This window comes from Oryctolagus cuniculus, chromosome 9, assembly GCF_964237555.1.
Source record: "Oryctolagus cuniculus chromosome 9, mOryCun1.1, whole genome shotgun sequence".
In the NCBI taxonomy this organism is placed as follows: Eukaryota; Metazoa; Chordata; class Mammalia; order Lagomorpha; family Leporidae; genus Oryctolagus; species Oryctolagus cuniculus.
Genome location: NC_091440.1, coordinates 53,645,672 through 53,662,008, shown reverse-complemented (window position 1 = coordinate 53,662,008; position 16,337 = coordinate 53,645,672). Strand labels below are relative to the sequence as shown.

The 16,337-nt window shown below is 39.7% G+C and overlaps 1 long non-coding RNA gene across 1 annotated transcript in view; it reads right to left on the bottom strand.

Moving 5' to 3' along the window:
- Positions 1–16,337, bottom strand: part of LOC138843784 (uncharacterized) — a 66,084-nt gene that overhangs the window by 28,934 nt on the left and 20,813 nt on the right. Inside the window, exons 2-3 of the long non-coding RNA XR_011378768.1 lie at positions 10,726–10,827; positions 523–690 (exon numbers count right to left, since the gene is read on the bottom strand). This is a non-coding gene — a long non-coding RNA (uncharacterized lncRNA). The remainder of the gene's footprint in view (positions 1–522; positions 691–10,725; positions 10,828–16,337) is intronic.

Genomic DNA, 16,337 nt, shown 5'->3' with positions numbered 1-16,337 from the left:
CTCCCTCACAATTCATCACTTGGAATATTAACCATGAAGTGGAAGCCACATTGCCCTTCACTTGTAGCACTATCTTCTCCCACCATATTATTCATGCAATTAGTGGGTGTCTTCCCTGCTTCATTTCCTGCCTCCTACACACGTTCCGCAGAAATTATGATGAAGCATGCAGACCTTGATTTCTGTATTTTGCTCTGCTATGGTCTGAATATTTGTGTCTGCTTCTTTCTCCCTACCCAAATTCATATGTTGATGCTTCATGACGGTGGGATGTGATTAGGCCATGGAGGTATTGCCCTCATGAATGAGAATAATATTTTTGTCAAAGATGCCCCAGAGGCTTCTTTGTCCCTTTCTCCATGGGAGGACCCAGAAGACGCTATCTTTGAATCAGAGATCAAGCCTTTACCAGTTACGAGATCTCCTGGCACTTTGATCTTGGACTTTTCAGCCTCTAGAATTGTAAGCAGTAAATTGCTGTCATTTATCAATCACTCAGTCATAGGTATTTACTATAGCTACCTGAATAAGGTTCCAGTTTCCACAGAGAAAAGACGAACATCAGCTTCCTTGTAGTGGTACCATTGTCATTCCCATAAATATGCAACCTCTTGGAACTTTGAGGCATCAGGCTGGAAAAATCCCATTCATGCCAACTCATGGAGCAGGAGTTCTCTGTGCTTGTTGCCCCTAGAAGTCAAGAAGTCCAGAAGTCAAGATCATTCCTGGGACTTCACACTAGGGATATTTACTCAACAGGTAGCCTTGAATCCAGAGGGAAATTTATCTCTAGGTTCTGAGGAGCCAATATCTCCTAGGGCAATCTGACTTCCCAGATGGTGTGAAAGACATCACCTGATACAGAACAGAGACATAATGGAGAGCTGAGGAGGGGACTGTGAATTCATCAACTCAGGAATTCCATACTTAGCCCTCCCACCCACATATGCTTCTCATCCTACCACTCCACATTCCACTCAGACTCTGAGCCCAAAGAACAGTATAAAGGAAGAAATTGACAACTTTTTTTGCATGACTAAGTCCTTCATGGGATAATGATATTAAATTGGCATCTGGATATGACAAACAGCAGTTCTAAGTAAATATTTTTCCATTTATATGTCAGACATGTTTTGATGTCTCTTTTATTTACTTATGTATTCTGATATTTTGCACAAAAACATGAAATTGTACATTGAGCAAAATAGAAGCAATTAAACATAAAACTATAATGGCACCTAATTTTTACTATGTAAAAATAGAGGAAATCAAGTCTTAGGTGCTACAATAAAATTGTCCGAGTTCACATTCCACTTCTGCAGTTAGCTGACCCTTGACCTGGTCAGAATGTTTAATCTGTCTGAACTTGGTTGGTTGGTCTCATGTGCAAAGTGGAGAGGATAATAGCATCCACCACACAGAATTGTTCCATGAATAACTGGGTACATGGAAAATATTTAGCACACTGTCTGCCACATGTACTTAGTAAATATATACGCATGTCTAAAAGAAGAAAATGCAGGGGAGGGCGATTGGATTAAGATGGTGGAGTAGGGAGGGACCTGGCTGCTCCAGTCTAGAAGATAGTTTTTTTTAAAAAAAATGGAAAGAGTGCAGTCTCAGGGAAGAGTTAGGGAGAAAACAGCAGAGGAAACTCTACACAAATTGGAGGAACACAGTGGACCTATGTGGAGGACAAGGACATGCACAATGTAGGACCACAGCCGCCGAGATCCTCTGCACCAGGTTTGGAGAGTGAGGTGAGACCACACTACAGCAGCCCAAGCCACTGATGAAAAAACTACAGGAAAAGCCTAGAGGGAATCTGGCTTGGAACCCTGTGGGGGACAGTGTACCTGCCAGACTAGAGGAGAAAAAACAAAGGGTGGAGGGGCACATTCTCTCTTTGCGATAATCCTGCAAAGGCATCCTATAACAAGCTGACAGAGAGCACGCACGATTTTGGAATACGTAATAACTGCTCCAGCTCATGTCTGTGCCCAGCAACGAACCAAGTGGAGACTTCTGAATATGGTGGAAAGAACAGACAGGTGGCTGTGTGCTCAGGACTGAGAGGCTAGTGTTCCTGGACTGTGAAAACACTGCGGCTGTGTGGGAGGACTCAGGGTGTGGCTGGGACATTGAGCAGTAACTATGGGAGGCTGCACATGATCAGGGCTTCTTGGATACATGGCAAGGGACATTGCTGGGGAATCTGAGCTCACACTGAAGACTGCACAGACCCTTTGTGTGGTCCTTACAGCAGAGAGGATGAAAAATATACTCACTGGAGTTAGGTCTCCTTCAAGGAGAGGAGCTCAGCTGGGTCTATGCCAACAGACAAGAAGTAACCTAGCCTCTGATTAAAAAAAAAGAAAAAGGAGATTTAACAGGACAAACCTGAGTGTATCACCTAAGACACACCCTCCACCCTGAAGAGAACTCTACAGTTAAAAAAAAAAAGTCTGGCTGAATGGACTTCAAAACAAAAGCATTTATTTGCTGCCTACAAGAAACACATCTCACCAACAAAGATGCATGCAGACTGAAAGTCAAAGGATGGAAAAAGATATTCCATGCTAACAGAAACCAAAAAGAACTGGTATAGCCATTCTAATATCAGACAAAATAGACTTTAACACAAAAACTGTTAAAAAAAAAAAAGACCTAAATTAAAGATCTCTGTGAGTGAGATCCCAGCAGAAAGAACGGGCCATCAAAGAAGGAGGTGCCTTTCTCTGAAGGGAGGAGAGAACTTCCACTTGGACTATGACCTTGTCTAAATAAGATTGGAGTTGGCGAACATGAAAGGCTTCCATAGCCTTGGCAACTCATGACAAGAGCCTAGGGTGATTACTGATGCCATAAACAAGAGTGTCAATTGTTGAATCAACAACAGGAGTCATTGTGCACTTACTCCCCGTGTAGGATCTCTGTCCTTAATGTGTTGTACTATGTGAATCAATGGTATAACTAGTAATCAAACAGTATTTTACACTTTGTGTTTCTGTGTGGGTGCAAAGTGTTGAAAGTTTTAATTAACATATACTAAATTGATCTTCTATATATAAAGATAATTAAAAATGAAACTTGATGTGAATGGATGGGAGAGGGAGCGGGAGATGGGAGGACTGTGGGTGAGAGGGAAGTTATGTGAGGGAAAAAACCACTGTAATCCAAAAGCTGTACTTTGGAAATTTATATTTATTAAATAAAAGTTTAAAAAATTTCTTGATATCCAAGAAAAAAAAAGAGACAAAGAAGGACATTATGTAATGAATAAAGGATCAAATCAACAGGAAGATGTGACTTTGATAAATGTATATGCACCTAATTAGAGGGCACCTGGATATTTAAAAGAAATTTTAAGGGATTCAAAGGGAGATTTAAACTCAAATAAACTAGTAATGGGTGATATTTTAATAACCCACTTTCAGCAATGGACAGATCAACCAAACAGAAAATCGGCAAAGAAAAAGCAGAGTTAAGCGACACTATAAACTAAATGGACCTAACAGATATCTGCAGAACTTTCCATCCTACAGTTGCAGAATACACATTCTTCTCACCAGTGTAAGGAACCTTCTCTGTTATTGACCACATTCTAGGCTATAAAGAAAGTCTCAGCAAATTAAAAAAAAAATCAAAATCATACATTGCATCTTCTCAGACCACAATAAAGTGAAGCTAGAAAACAGCAACTCACTAGAAAATATGCAAATACTTGGAAACTGAGCACATGCTCCTAAATGAACGGTGTGTCATAGAAGAACTCAAAAGAGAAATCAAATAAACATCTGTAAAATAATTAAGATGACAGTACAGCATATCAAAACTTATGGGATACAGCAAGAGCAATGTTAAGTGGAAAGTTTATAGCAATTGGCGCCTACATCAAGAAATTGGAAATGAACAAAATAAATGAGCATTCAATGCATCTCAAGGATCTAGAAAAGCAAAGTAAACTAAACCCAAAACTAGTAGGAGAAAAGAAATAATGAAAATTAGAAGGGCCGGTGCTGAGGTGCAGCAGGTTATGCCTGGCCTGAAGTACCAACATCCTATATGGGCGTGAGTTTGAGCCCCGGCTGCTCCACTTCCAATCCATCTCTCTGCTGTGGCCTGGCCTGAAGATGGCCCAAGTCCTTGGGCCCCTCTACGCACGTGGGAGACTTGGAGGAAGCTCCTGGCTCCTGGCTTCAGATTGGTGCAGCTCCGGCCATTGCAGCCAGTTGGGGAGTGAACCATCGGATGGAAGACCTCTCTCACTCTCTCTCTCTCTCTCTGCCTCTCCTCTCTCTGTGTAACTCTGACTTTCAAATAAATAAATTTTTTAAAAGAAATTTAGAGAAGAAATCAAAAAAATTGAATTAAAAATACAAAAGATCAGCAATATGAAGAGCTGGTTTTTTGAAAAAGTAAGCAAAATTGACACAACATTGGCCCAACTAACCAAAAAAAGGAGAGAGAAGATCCAAATAAATAAAATTAGAGATGAAAAATAAAATGTAACGACACCAGAGAAATAAAAAGAATCAAAAGAAATTACTAGAAAGCTGTATGACAACAAACTGGGAAAGCTGAAAGAAATGGATAGATATTTGGACACATACAATCTACCTAAATCAAGCCATGTAAACAAAGAAAACCTAAACAGACCCAATACCAAGAAGAAAATTAAATCAATAATGAAGAACCTTCCAACAAAGAAAAGCCCAGGACCAGATGGCTTTAATGCTTAATTCAACCAGGCACTTAAAGAAGAATTAACTCCATTTCTTCTCAAGTTATTCAAAACCATTGAAAGGGAGTGAACCCTCCCAAATTCTTTCTGTGATGCAAGCATCACCTTAATTCCTAAACTCACAGAGGACACAACAGAGAAAAAGAACTACAGACCAAATTCCCTGGTGAACAGAGATGCAAAAATCCTCAACAAAATACTAGCCAATGAAATCCAACAACACATCAAAAAGATCATTCACCCAGACCAAGTGAGATTTATCCCTGGTATGCAAGGATGGTTCAAAATTTGCAAATCAATCAATTTGATACATCACAGTAACAAACTGAACAACAACAAAAAAAACATGATTATCTCAATACAAACAGATAAAGCATTTGATAAAATACAACACACTTTCTTTTTTTTAAGATTATTTATTTATTTATTTGAGAGGTAGAGTTACAGACAGTGAGAGGGAGAGACAGAGAGAAAGGTCTTCTGCCTGTTGGTTCACTCCCCAATGGCCCCAACGGTGAGAGCTGTGCCAGTCTAAAGCCAGGAGCCAGGTGCTTCTTCCTGGTCTCCCATGTGGGTACAGGGTCCCAAGGACTTGGGCCTTCTTCTGCTTTCCCAGGCCACAGCAGAGAGATGGCTTGGAAGAGGAGCAGCTGAGACTAGAACTGGTGCCCATAAGGAATGCCAGCTCCACAGGTGGAAGATTAACCTACTGCACCACGGCACTGACCCCCAACACACTTTCATGATGAAAACTCTAACCAAATTGTGTATAGAAGGAACATTCTTCAGCACAATCAAGGCAATTTATGACAAACCCATAGCCACCATCCTATTGAATGGGTAAAAGTTAGAAGCATTTCCACTGAGATCCAGAACTATACAAGGTTGCCCACTCTCACCACTATTTAATACAGCCCTGGAAGTATTAACCAGAGCCATTAGGCAAGAAAAAGAAATCAAAGGGATACAAATTGGAAAGCAGGAAGTCAATCTATCCCTATTTGCAGATGACATGATCCTATAGGGGATCCAAAAGATTCTACTAAGAGACTATTGAACTCAGAAGAGTTTGGTAAAGCAGCCAGATATAAAAACAGCACTGGGCATTAGCTTCAGGGAGTATACATAGACAATGCTATGGCTGAGAAAGACTTATAAGATCAATCCCATTCACAATAGCTACCAAAAAAAAAACAAATAACTTGGAATAAATTTGACCAAGGATGTTACAGATCTCTATGATAAGAATTACAAAATATTAAAGAAAGAAATAGAAGAATAAGAAAAAATGGGAAAATCTTCCATGTTCATGGTTTGGAAGAATCAATGCCATTAAAATGTCCTTTCTTCTGAAAGCAATTTACAGATTCAATGCAATACCAATCAAAATACCACGGGCATTCTTCTCAGATATAGAAAAAAATGATGCTGAAATTCATATGGAAGCAGAGGAGACTTAGAATAGCTAAAGCAATCTTATACAACAAAAACAAAGCTGAAGGCATCACAATATCAGATTTTAAGACATACTACAGGCAGTTATAATCAAAACAGCATGATATTGGTACAGAAACAGATGGATAGACCAATTGAGCAGAATAGAAACAACAGAAATTAATCCAAGCATCTACAGCCAACTTCTATTTTACCAAGAGGCTAAAACCAATCCCTGGAGCAAGGACAGTCTCTTCAACACATGGTCTGGGACAAGTAGATTTCCACATGCAGAAGTATGAAGCAGGACCCCTACCTTATACCTCACACAAAAATCGATTAAACATGGATTAAAATCTAAATCTATGACCTGATACCATCAAATTACTAGAAAACGTTGAGAAAACCCTGTAAGATATTGGCACAGGCAAAGAGTTCTTGGAAAAGATCCCAGAGGCATGGGCAATCAAAGCCCAAACTAACAAACTGGGATTACATCACACTGAGAAGCTTCTGTACTGCAAAAGAAACACTCAGGAAAGAGAAGAGGCAAACAACAGAATGGGAAAAAGTATTTGCAAACAATGCAACTGATAAAGGATTAATAACCAGAACCTACAAAGAGATCAAGAAAGTCCACAACAACAAAACAAACAACTCACTTAAGAGATGGGCCAAGGACCTCAATAGATGTTTTTTGAAAGAGAAAATCTAAAGTGCCAACAGACACATGCAAAAATGCAGGATCACTTGCCATCAGGGTAATGCAAACCAAAACTACAATGAGGTTCCACCTTACCCCAGTTAGAATGTCTTTCATACAGAAATCAACAAACGACAAATGCTGGTGAGGATGTGGGGAAAAATGTACACTAATCCACTGTTGATGGGAATGTAAACTGGTAAAACCACTAAGGAAGTCAGTTTGGAGATACCTCAGCAATCTGAATATAGACCTACCATATGACCCGGCCATCCCACTCCTGGGAATTTACCCAAGAAATATGAAATCAGCAAATAACAGAGTTATCTGCACCTGCATGTTTGTTGCAGCTGAATTCATAATAGCTATAACATGCAATCATCCTAAATGCCTGTAAACCAAAGACTAGGCATAAAAATTATGGAATATGTACTCTATGGAATACTACACAACAGTAAAAAATGAAATCCAGTTAATTGAAATAAAATAGATGAATCTGGAAAACATCATACATAGAGAAATAAGCCATTCCCAAAGGGACAGATACCATATGTTCTCCCTGATCTGTGGTATCTAATAGAGCACCTAAAAGGAAATTGGTAGAAGTGAAATTGACGCTTTGAGAAGCAATGACTTGAACAGCCATTGTCTTGACTAGCAATAAACTGTTTTTTTTTTTTTAATTCTTAATGGAGAATGGGACTGGTAATGGGAGAGAAAGGAGGAAGATGGGTGGGAGTGTGGTTATTGTGGGAAGAATCACTATATTCCTAAAGTTGTACATATGAAATTTTAGTGGTTAAATAAAAGGTTTCTTTGTGGGGGGAAGAAAAGAAAATGGGGGATATTATTAAAATTATAAAGAAGATACCCTGAGTAAATAATCCAAATGCTCTTGAGTACACAGCTTAAAAAGCAGTGACATGCCCATCCTATGGAATACCACTCAGGAACAAGAAGGAATGAACTATTGATGCAACTTGAATGGATTTCAATGGAATAATATTGCATGGAAAAAAAAACCAGCTGCACAATTTTGCATGCTATTTCATTTATATGTTATTAAAATGAAAAAATAATAAAGACAGAAACAGACTAGTACTTGCCAGGGGCTAAGGGAGGGGAAAAGTGATAAACTGGCATTGGTTCTATCAAGATAGCTCAAGGAATCCTTATAATATAAGTGTTCTGTGTCACGTCTGTGGAGATGGTCAAATTGCATATAATTAAACACAAATTCATATCAATGAAAGCATGCAAAACTGGAGAGCATTGAATAAATTCAGTTAATTTTATCAATATCGATTTCCAGGTTGTGATATTGTACTCTGGTTATGCAAGTTGCTTACTACCTCTGTGGGAAACCAAGTGAAAGGCCCATGGAATTATCTCTGCTATTTCCTACAACAAGGTGTGAATCTGCAATTATCTCAAAACAAAAGTTAAAGAAATAATAATCACTAAAATAATTTTGGAGGTTACTATGATTACATCATTCTGCCTTGTTTATGTTTTGTATGCCGTTTCATATATAATTTCCACATTAATAATTTCTATACAAATAAGTAGATCATACTTGAAAGTTATTGAAAATCTTTAAAGAATAAAAATGAAAGCTGGGGCTGGTGTGACATAGCATGTTAAGCCACCAGCTGCAACAATGGCATCCCATATGGGCACCAGTTTGACTCCTGCCTACTCCACCTCAAATCCAGCTTTCTGTTAATGTGCCTGGGAAAGCAGCAGAGGATGGCTCAGGTCCTTGGGCCTCTGTATCAATGTGGGATACCCAATAGACTCTTGGTATCCTGGCTTCAGCCTGGCTTAACCCAGGCTGTTCTGGTTATCTGGAAAGTAAACCAGCAGATGGAAGATCTCTCTGTCTCTGTTTCTCTCTCTCTCTCTCTAACTGCACTTTTCAAGTAAATACATATTTTTTGTTTAAATCAAAAAATAAATGCTGACAATTGATAGGCAATTACTTTGTCCAGCTATTTATTTATTTATTTTGCCCCCTAAAATGGAGTAAATTAGTCATTCATTGTCAATTTACTTGCTATCTAATCATTGAGTGGTTTGTTAGAAATGCCTTTCCTTGGCCAGCGCCGTGGCTCACTAGGCTAATCCTCCGCCTAGCGGCGCCGGCACACCAGGTTGTAGTCCCGGTTGGGGCGCTGGATTCTGTCCTGGTTGCCCCTCTTCCAGGCCAGCTCTCTGCTGTGGCCAGGGAGTGCAGTGGAGGATGGCCCAGGTGCTTGGGCCCTGCACCCCATGGGAGACCAGGAAAAGCACCTGGCTCCTGGCTTCTGCCATAGGATCAGCGCGGTGCGCCGGCTGCAGCGCGCCGGCCGCGGCGGCCATTGGAGGGTGAACCAACGGCAAAGGAAGACCTTTCTCTCTCTCTCTCTCACTGTCCACTCTGCCTGTCAAAAAATAAATAAATAAATAAATAAATAAATAAAAAAGAAATGCCTTTCTTTCTTTGAAGTGACCCAATCCAAAAATAAGTCTCTCAGCCTCCTGACATCTACAGTTTCCGAGTCTGGGATCAATTGTCTCAGGAATTTTAGACACACACACACATACACACACAAAGGAAAAGCACCTAGAAGCTAGAAGGAAATGGAAGCAGGAAACAGATTCTGTTTGTAGATAGCTCCTCTGCCCTTCCCACCTGGTTTGCTTAGGGGCCAGAACTTTCTTCTTTGGTCCTCACTTCCCCCAAGTTATTTACCAGAGTTTGAGACTGAGTCTTATGAGTCACCAGGGAAGGAAATACTGACTGCTGGTATTTACCTGGGTAGCATCAGCCAGCCTGAATCAACGTGCCCAGGATCCTGCGAGCATTCTGGAGGCCCTGGCATTTGCGTCCGTGTTGTTTATTGCTGTTCCCTTGCTGCGGTTATGATCTGTATTAGTAAACCTTCACTGATTTGTTTACAGCTCTTCTACCTTGCCTGGGATGCTGGTAAAAACTCTCTATGCATTTTCCCTGCCTCCTGGAAGTCCTTCATTCAAGCAGTCACCGATTTGTACTATGGAATCTTTATCAAGTCCAAACCACCATCACCCTCACAAGACCACACTGTATGCACAGTATGGAAAACATGGAAAAACAAGAGAAACTGATTTAAAAAAAATTTCTGTGCTCAATATCACCTTATAATTAAAAATCAAATTGCCTAGATTAACAGAACTTTTCAAACTACTTGAGGTAAAGAACCAATTGCAGACCGGCGCCGCGGCTCACTAGGCTAATCCTCCGCCTAGCGGCGCCGGCACACCGGGTTCTAGTCCCGGTTGGGGTGCCGGATTCTGTCCAGTTGCCCCTCTTCCATGCCAGCTCTCTGCTGTGGCCAGGGAGTGCAGTGGTTGATGGCCCAAGTACTTGGGCCCTGCACCCCATGGGAGAGCAGGAGAAGCACCTGGCTCCCGCCATCGGATCAGCGCCATGTGCCGGCCGCAGCGTGCCGGCCGTGGCGGCCATTGGAGGGTGAACCAACGGCAAAGGAAGACCTTTCTCTCTGTCTCTCTCTCTCACTGTCCACTCTGCCTGTCAAAAAAAATAAAAAGAACAAATTACAGACTGACAATTTTAAAATTCAATTGAGAAATAATTAGAAAAATACTAATCAAAAAATTTGTTATTGTCGATTGACATACACTTACTCTATCAAATTCCCACTGAAATTTTTAAACACTGAATTTGCAATTTCCACATTAACATCAGTACAAGCAGTTCATAGGTCAGCATGTCTGCCAACCACTCTTTGAATAGCAATGAACTAGGGGTCGTACTGTCATCTCTTCCTTTCTTACTGGCACAATCCTCTTTGATACTCACATTTAGATGACCATTTTCTTCTCTCAGTTTTTGTTCTTAGCAAAGAAAGACGTGGCAAAAGACCCAAGTCTGTATCATCGTTCTCACGTATAGGGTATCTCACTTAAAACAAAATGGCAGAATCAAATTTATTAATCCTGACACTTGACCTTTACTTTCTCAGTGATTAAGAAGGTCCTGAAAAGTAGAAATTTTCTCAGGGGAATCAAAATGAGCAAACTTCTAAGAAGCAGAATCAGATATTAAATTTCATTTTTTTGAAATTTGAATGTTTTCTACACCAATTCCTTTTACTACGGCAATATTCTAAGATCACTGCACCTGTGTTCCAGTGTCTAGTTATCAGCATTTTCTAGCATTAAAATTACAGTGCATTTTAATGGTTCCTATCATTGTTATTTAAGTATTCATTTGAGCATTGGTTTTCTGCCTCAAAGAGGGCATACTCTTTGAAGGCAGGGGAATCTGCCTACTGTATTTTTTTATTTCTTTCACAGTGTCTAGCATAGGATCTAAAACAATATTCAGTAAATATGGAATAAGAAAACAAGCATCAGTTCCATTCTTGTTACTTGAACACTTACATATGCCTGCTATATTTCCAGAAAGAAATAAAATATTTCAAAGTAAAAGAAATATTTTAAATATAAAATAAATTTGTCTATACAATTTTTATTTTCTTTCATGATTATAAAGACTTTCAACATCTTACAAGTCAATTTTGATTGCTTTGGCCAAACACATGTAACTAAGCCCTTATAGTTATTTTTCCCCCCTCAAATTGGACTATTATACTCATTCAGCAAAGCATTTTGGAGGACCCTGGAGCTAGGGTTGCATTCACTTCATGGTTAGTAAGTACACTTGGTCAATAACCAAATTACCTCAGCTGTTAGAATCAACCTCAAGAAGCAGCTGATGACCCACATTGGATGGTTTTCCAATGTACGCTGCCATCTTGGACTCACTTCTCACTTGAGAGAATCCATACAGCTGCTTTACAAGGTTTTTACTTTTCATTTTGCCAAAGCCTCTTTAAACATTGCCTATGCACACTGAACCATTTTCAAACAAATTGGAGCTTTGTATATCTCTAAAGCAGCTGTAAGGACTTTACATTTTCACAAAGGGAATAAAAGTTGGAGGCCATAAAGTGTGGCTTTTGAGAATCTTTTTACTTACAAATGTAACATCTTAATAAGTTTATTCATGTAAACAAAATAATGGGAATGATAAAAACCATGAAAATAATTTACTCACTACTGTAATTACACCAATGGATTCTGTCTACCTCTCTGGAGAAAAGGAATGAAAATAAATAACAGTAATGTCCTAAAATCCCCCATGTTAGAAAATTATACTTGTCTTTCTAATGAAGGTTCTAGGAACAGTTTTAACGGATCAGGTTGATAAATAATTACATAATTTTAGAAAGCTTTTCTAGTATTCTAGGCCACTTCTAAAATGCCAATGTAGCATACACAAAAGACAAAAAATTGCTGAAAATTTTGATGAATCTCTTATATCTTGACAATTGTCTCTTCATTTATGATCTGAGTCCTCAGCGATTGAAATTGCACACATTTTAAAGAAAAGCATGCTATCTTTTTAAGACATTTAATGGCATACTAAGTGTTAGATCTGTATTCCTAGCATATCTGAGAAAATTTTCTGATATTTGTACATGGTCACCTTAACATTATTAAGCTTGCACCTGTATTTTCAAAGTACCAGAGTGCTGAAAAGAGAAATAATCTTTATTTTATGATACCACTATTCCCATCATCAAAGCAACATAAATATGTTTCAGTAATAATTGACCATTGAATTTTACATTCTTGATTGCACTAGACAATTCTTTGACATTATTTGTATGTTCTGTGAAAATAAACATTTGAATTAATAACATAATAAAAGAAATTACTTATAAGGGCTAAAATGGTATTCAATGGTCATATAATGGTTAGGTTTTCTTTTGTTTATCAGGTCTAGGTTTACTATTGCTCTCTTCAAACATAGATGTAACATTATCATATTTTTTTTATTATTTGAGTATAGATATTCTGAGGGTTTGGGGCACCCAATGGATTCTTGTGACCATTTATCAAGTAAACCAAAGAATGTATGAGTGACTCACAAAATACAAATATAACTATACCTGACTGGAGAATGAGTGACATGGTAGCATCTCTACTTTATCCAGCATGGTGATTTCCAGACTCTAGACACTAAATAAGGATTTGTTTTTATTGAGACAACATGGTTAGCATTCCCTTTCCTACAAAAACTGCCATCAAGCATCTGCATTGTTCCTTTTAAATTAGTAAAATTGTACTGCATTCTTCAGTTTTTTGTGTGGGCAATGCCTTCTCCTTTAAAGGGATTTCAAATTTCTACCACAAGTTTTCATAAATATCACCTCCATTATGGCATAAATTGACTTTACGTACTATAGTCTGAAAGGCTATGTTTAACATGCAATAAATAAACCAGTTAGAAAAAAAGCAAGTGGGATCAATGGAATCTGGAAGTTCGACAAAAAGTTCCTCAGAAGTTCTACAGGAAAATGAAAACTTCAGAAGAGAGCATGGGCCGGCGCCGTGGCTCAATAGGCTAATCCTCCACCTTGCGGCGCCGGCACACCGGGTTCTAGTCCCGGTCGGGGCGCCGGATTCTGTCCCGGTTGCCCCTCTTCCAGGCCAGCCCTCTGCTATGGCCAGGGAGTGCAGTGGAGGATGGCCCAGGTGCTTGGGCCCTGCACCCCATGGGAGACCAGGAAAAAGCACCTGGCTCCTGGCTCCTGCCATTGGATCAGCGCGGTGCGCCGGCTGCAGCGGCGGCCATTGGAGGGTGAACCAACGGCAAGGGAAGACCTTTCTCTCTCTGTCTCTCTCTCTGTCCACTCTGCCTATCAAAAAAAAAAAAAAAAAAAAAAAAAAAAAGAAGAGAGCATGGACCCTGACAGACACAACTTTGAGTGCAGAAAGTCATACTGCAGAGCACAGTTCCAGGATTCCTCCTTAATTATTTTGTTTCGGGGCCAGCACTGTGGCATTGCGGGTACAGCCCCTGCTTGCAGTGCCCACATCCCATATGGGTACTAATTCGAGTCCTGGCTGCTCCACTTCCAATCCATCTCTCTGCTGTGGCCTGGGGAAGCAATAGAAGATGGCCCAAGTCCTTGGGCCCCTGCACCCATGTGGGAGACCCAGAAGAAGCTCTTGGCCCCTGGCTTTGGTGCAGATCAGCACAGCTCTGGCCATTGCGGCCATTTGGGGAGTGAACCAGCAGATGGAAGACCTCTCTCTCTCTATCTCTATCTCTCTCTCTCTCTGCCTCAGCCTCTCTGTAACTCTGCCTTTCAAATAAAATAAATAAATCTTTAAAAAAATTACTTTGTTTCACAGGGCAGTTAGCCTCTCAGCATGTCTGTTTTCTGATTGGTACTGGGTTCTACCAGTAAGAACTGAACTAGTACATGGGTGGAAAACCCAGCATTCAGTAAGTTTTAACAATGTGACCTATTACTGTTACTGCATAGAATCCATACTCTTTTCTGGGAAATAGGAGACAATTTTAAGTTACATATATTTTTCTATACCCTAAATTGATTTGTGAATTAATTATTTTCTCTTTCTAAATTTAATATAGATTACAATTTTAAATGTAATTCTTGTTCCACCATTATTACAATCATGTTTATGGGGATTGCAGGTAGAGGGATTATATCCAATGAGAATCCAGTTCTTAAGAGAAAGGAGTCATTTGTCCCAGAGAGCAAGAAGCTGACCTTTCATTTGTCCTCTGCTCCTTCTTACCATCCTTCCCCACATTTCAACATTTATCCTTCCTGCTGGCTGTTCATGCCTTCATTATTTTATTTCAGCATAAAACAAATAGATCAAAAGCAAATTATCACTAAAATAATAAAGATATTTCACACTTCCTATGAGGTTTGCATTTTTGTAAAAAAAAACTATATTTATTTATTTGAAATGCAGAGTGACTGAGAGTGAGGTAGAGAAAAAGAGAAAGATCTTCCATCCTCTGGTTCATATCTCAAAGACCCATGATAGCTGGGGATAGGTCCAGCAAAAGCAAGGAAAGAATACTACCTAGATCTCCCATGTAGGTGGCAGGAAACCAGCACTTGGGCCATCTCTGGTGCCTCCCAGGCACATTAGCAGGAAGCTGGATCAGAAGTGTGGAATAGCTAAGACACTCTAATATGGGATGTAGGTGTCCCAGGCAGTTGCTTAATTGCTGTACCACAATCATCACCCCAATATCTGCATTTAAAAAGAGGTTTTTGGGGGCTAATTCTGTGGCTCAGCAAGTAAAGCCACCACCTGCAGTGTGTGCATCCCATATGGGTGCCAGTTCGAGTCCCAGCTGCTCCTATTCAGCTCTCTGCAATGGCCTGGGAAAGCAGTAGAAAATGGCCCAAGCCCTTGGGCCCCTGAACCCATGTGGGAGACCTGGAAGAAGCTCCTGGCTCTTGGCTTCAGATTGACTAGCTCTGGCCATCGCAGCCATCTAGGGAGTGAACCAGTGGATGGAAGACCACTCTCTCTGTCTCTCCTCTCTCTCCCCCTGCCTCTGCCTGTCTGTAACTCTTTCAAATAAACAAATAAATCTTTAAAAAAATAAAATAAAATAAGTTTTTTTCTGTAGTAGTAGTGCTTAACATTGTGTAAGTCTCAAATACAGACATTTATCACTGTGGTATCTAATGTGTGCTATAGAGAGATAGTCTTGAAGTATATGGGGGCAAGTTCACAATTTACAAAAGGCAAGAGAAGTGAACCTGAAAACGATAGCCTGAAAATCTAATATCAACAGTAAAATAATAAAACAAGCCCAACAGAATGAAATTCGTCAAAATCTAGGGGTGATGAATCCTAAGCAGCAAGCAGCACAGTTTTATAAAGAGCAAATCATACCTGACACAATCAATAGCATTTTCCAGCAGAATGACAAAATTAGAGAATGAAGGGGACCAGGTAAATGTTGCCTGTTTGCAAAATCACAATGCATTTAAAATAGTCCCCACAAATTTTATATTGAACTCTAGATAAAACTGATTCATCCATGAATGCTTTATAAAAAGGCCTAAAAAAATGTGAAATGTCACAGATAGTGACAATGCAGGGCATTGTGGGGTGCTAGAGTTAATAAAGCTCATTCACTGCATTTTCTAAACTGATGAAAGAGAAAAGTATATCAGCATCATGGATAACACGCTAGTGAATAGAGCATTTCACAGGACACAATTAGGTTGCTTTTAGAATACAATGGATAATCTAAAAGGATCCTAGTGAGATGACTGTAACAACCATCAGTTAACTAAAAATAAGACAGACTGAGCTAAGGGGAAAGGGAGATGAAGAATCAAGAACCTCTGGGATACGTTCTGTTTCCATCTTCCCCACTGGCATTCTTCCACGACTCATTTAACTGTCTGGGATTCATCCCTCAACCCTGATGTTAGTATTGAATAGGAGATAGCAGCAGTTTAATCCTGCCAGTTGAATACCTTGGTTCTGTGACTAGAACGTGATGAGACAAGTTCATGGGCCCTTTTTCAACCGTGGCATCTCTTTCTCTTAGAT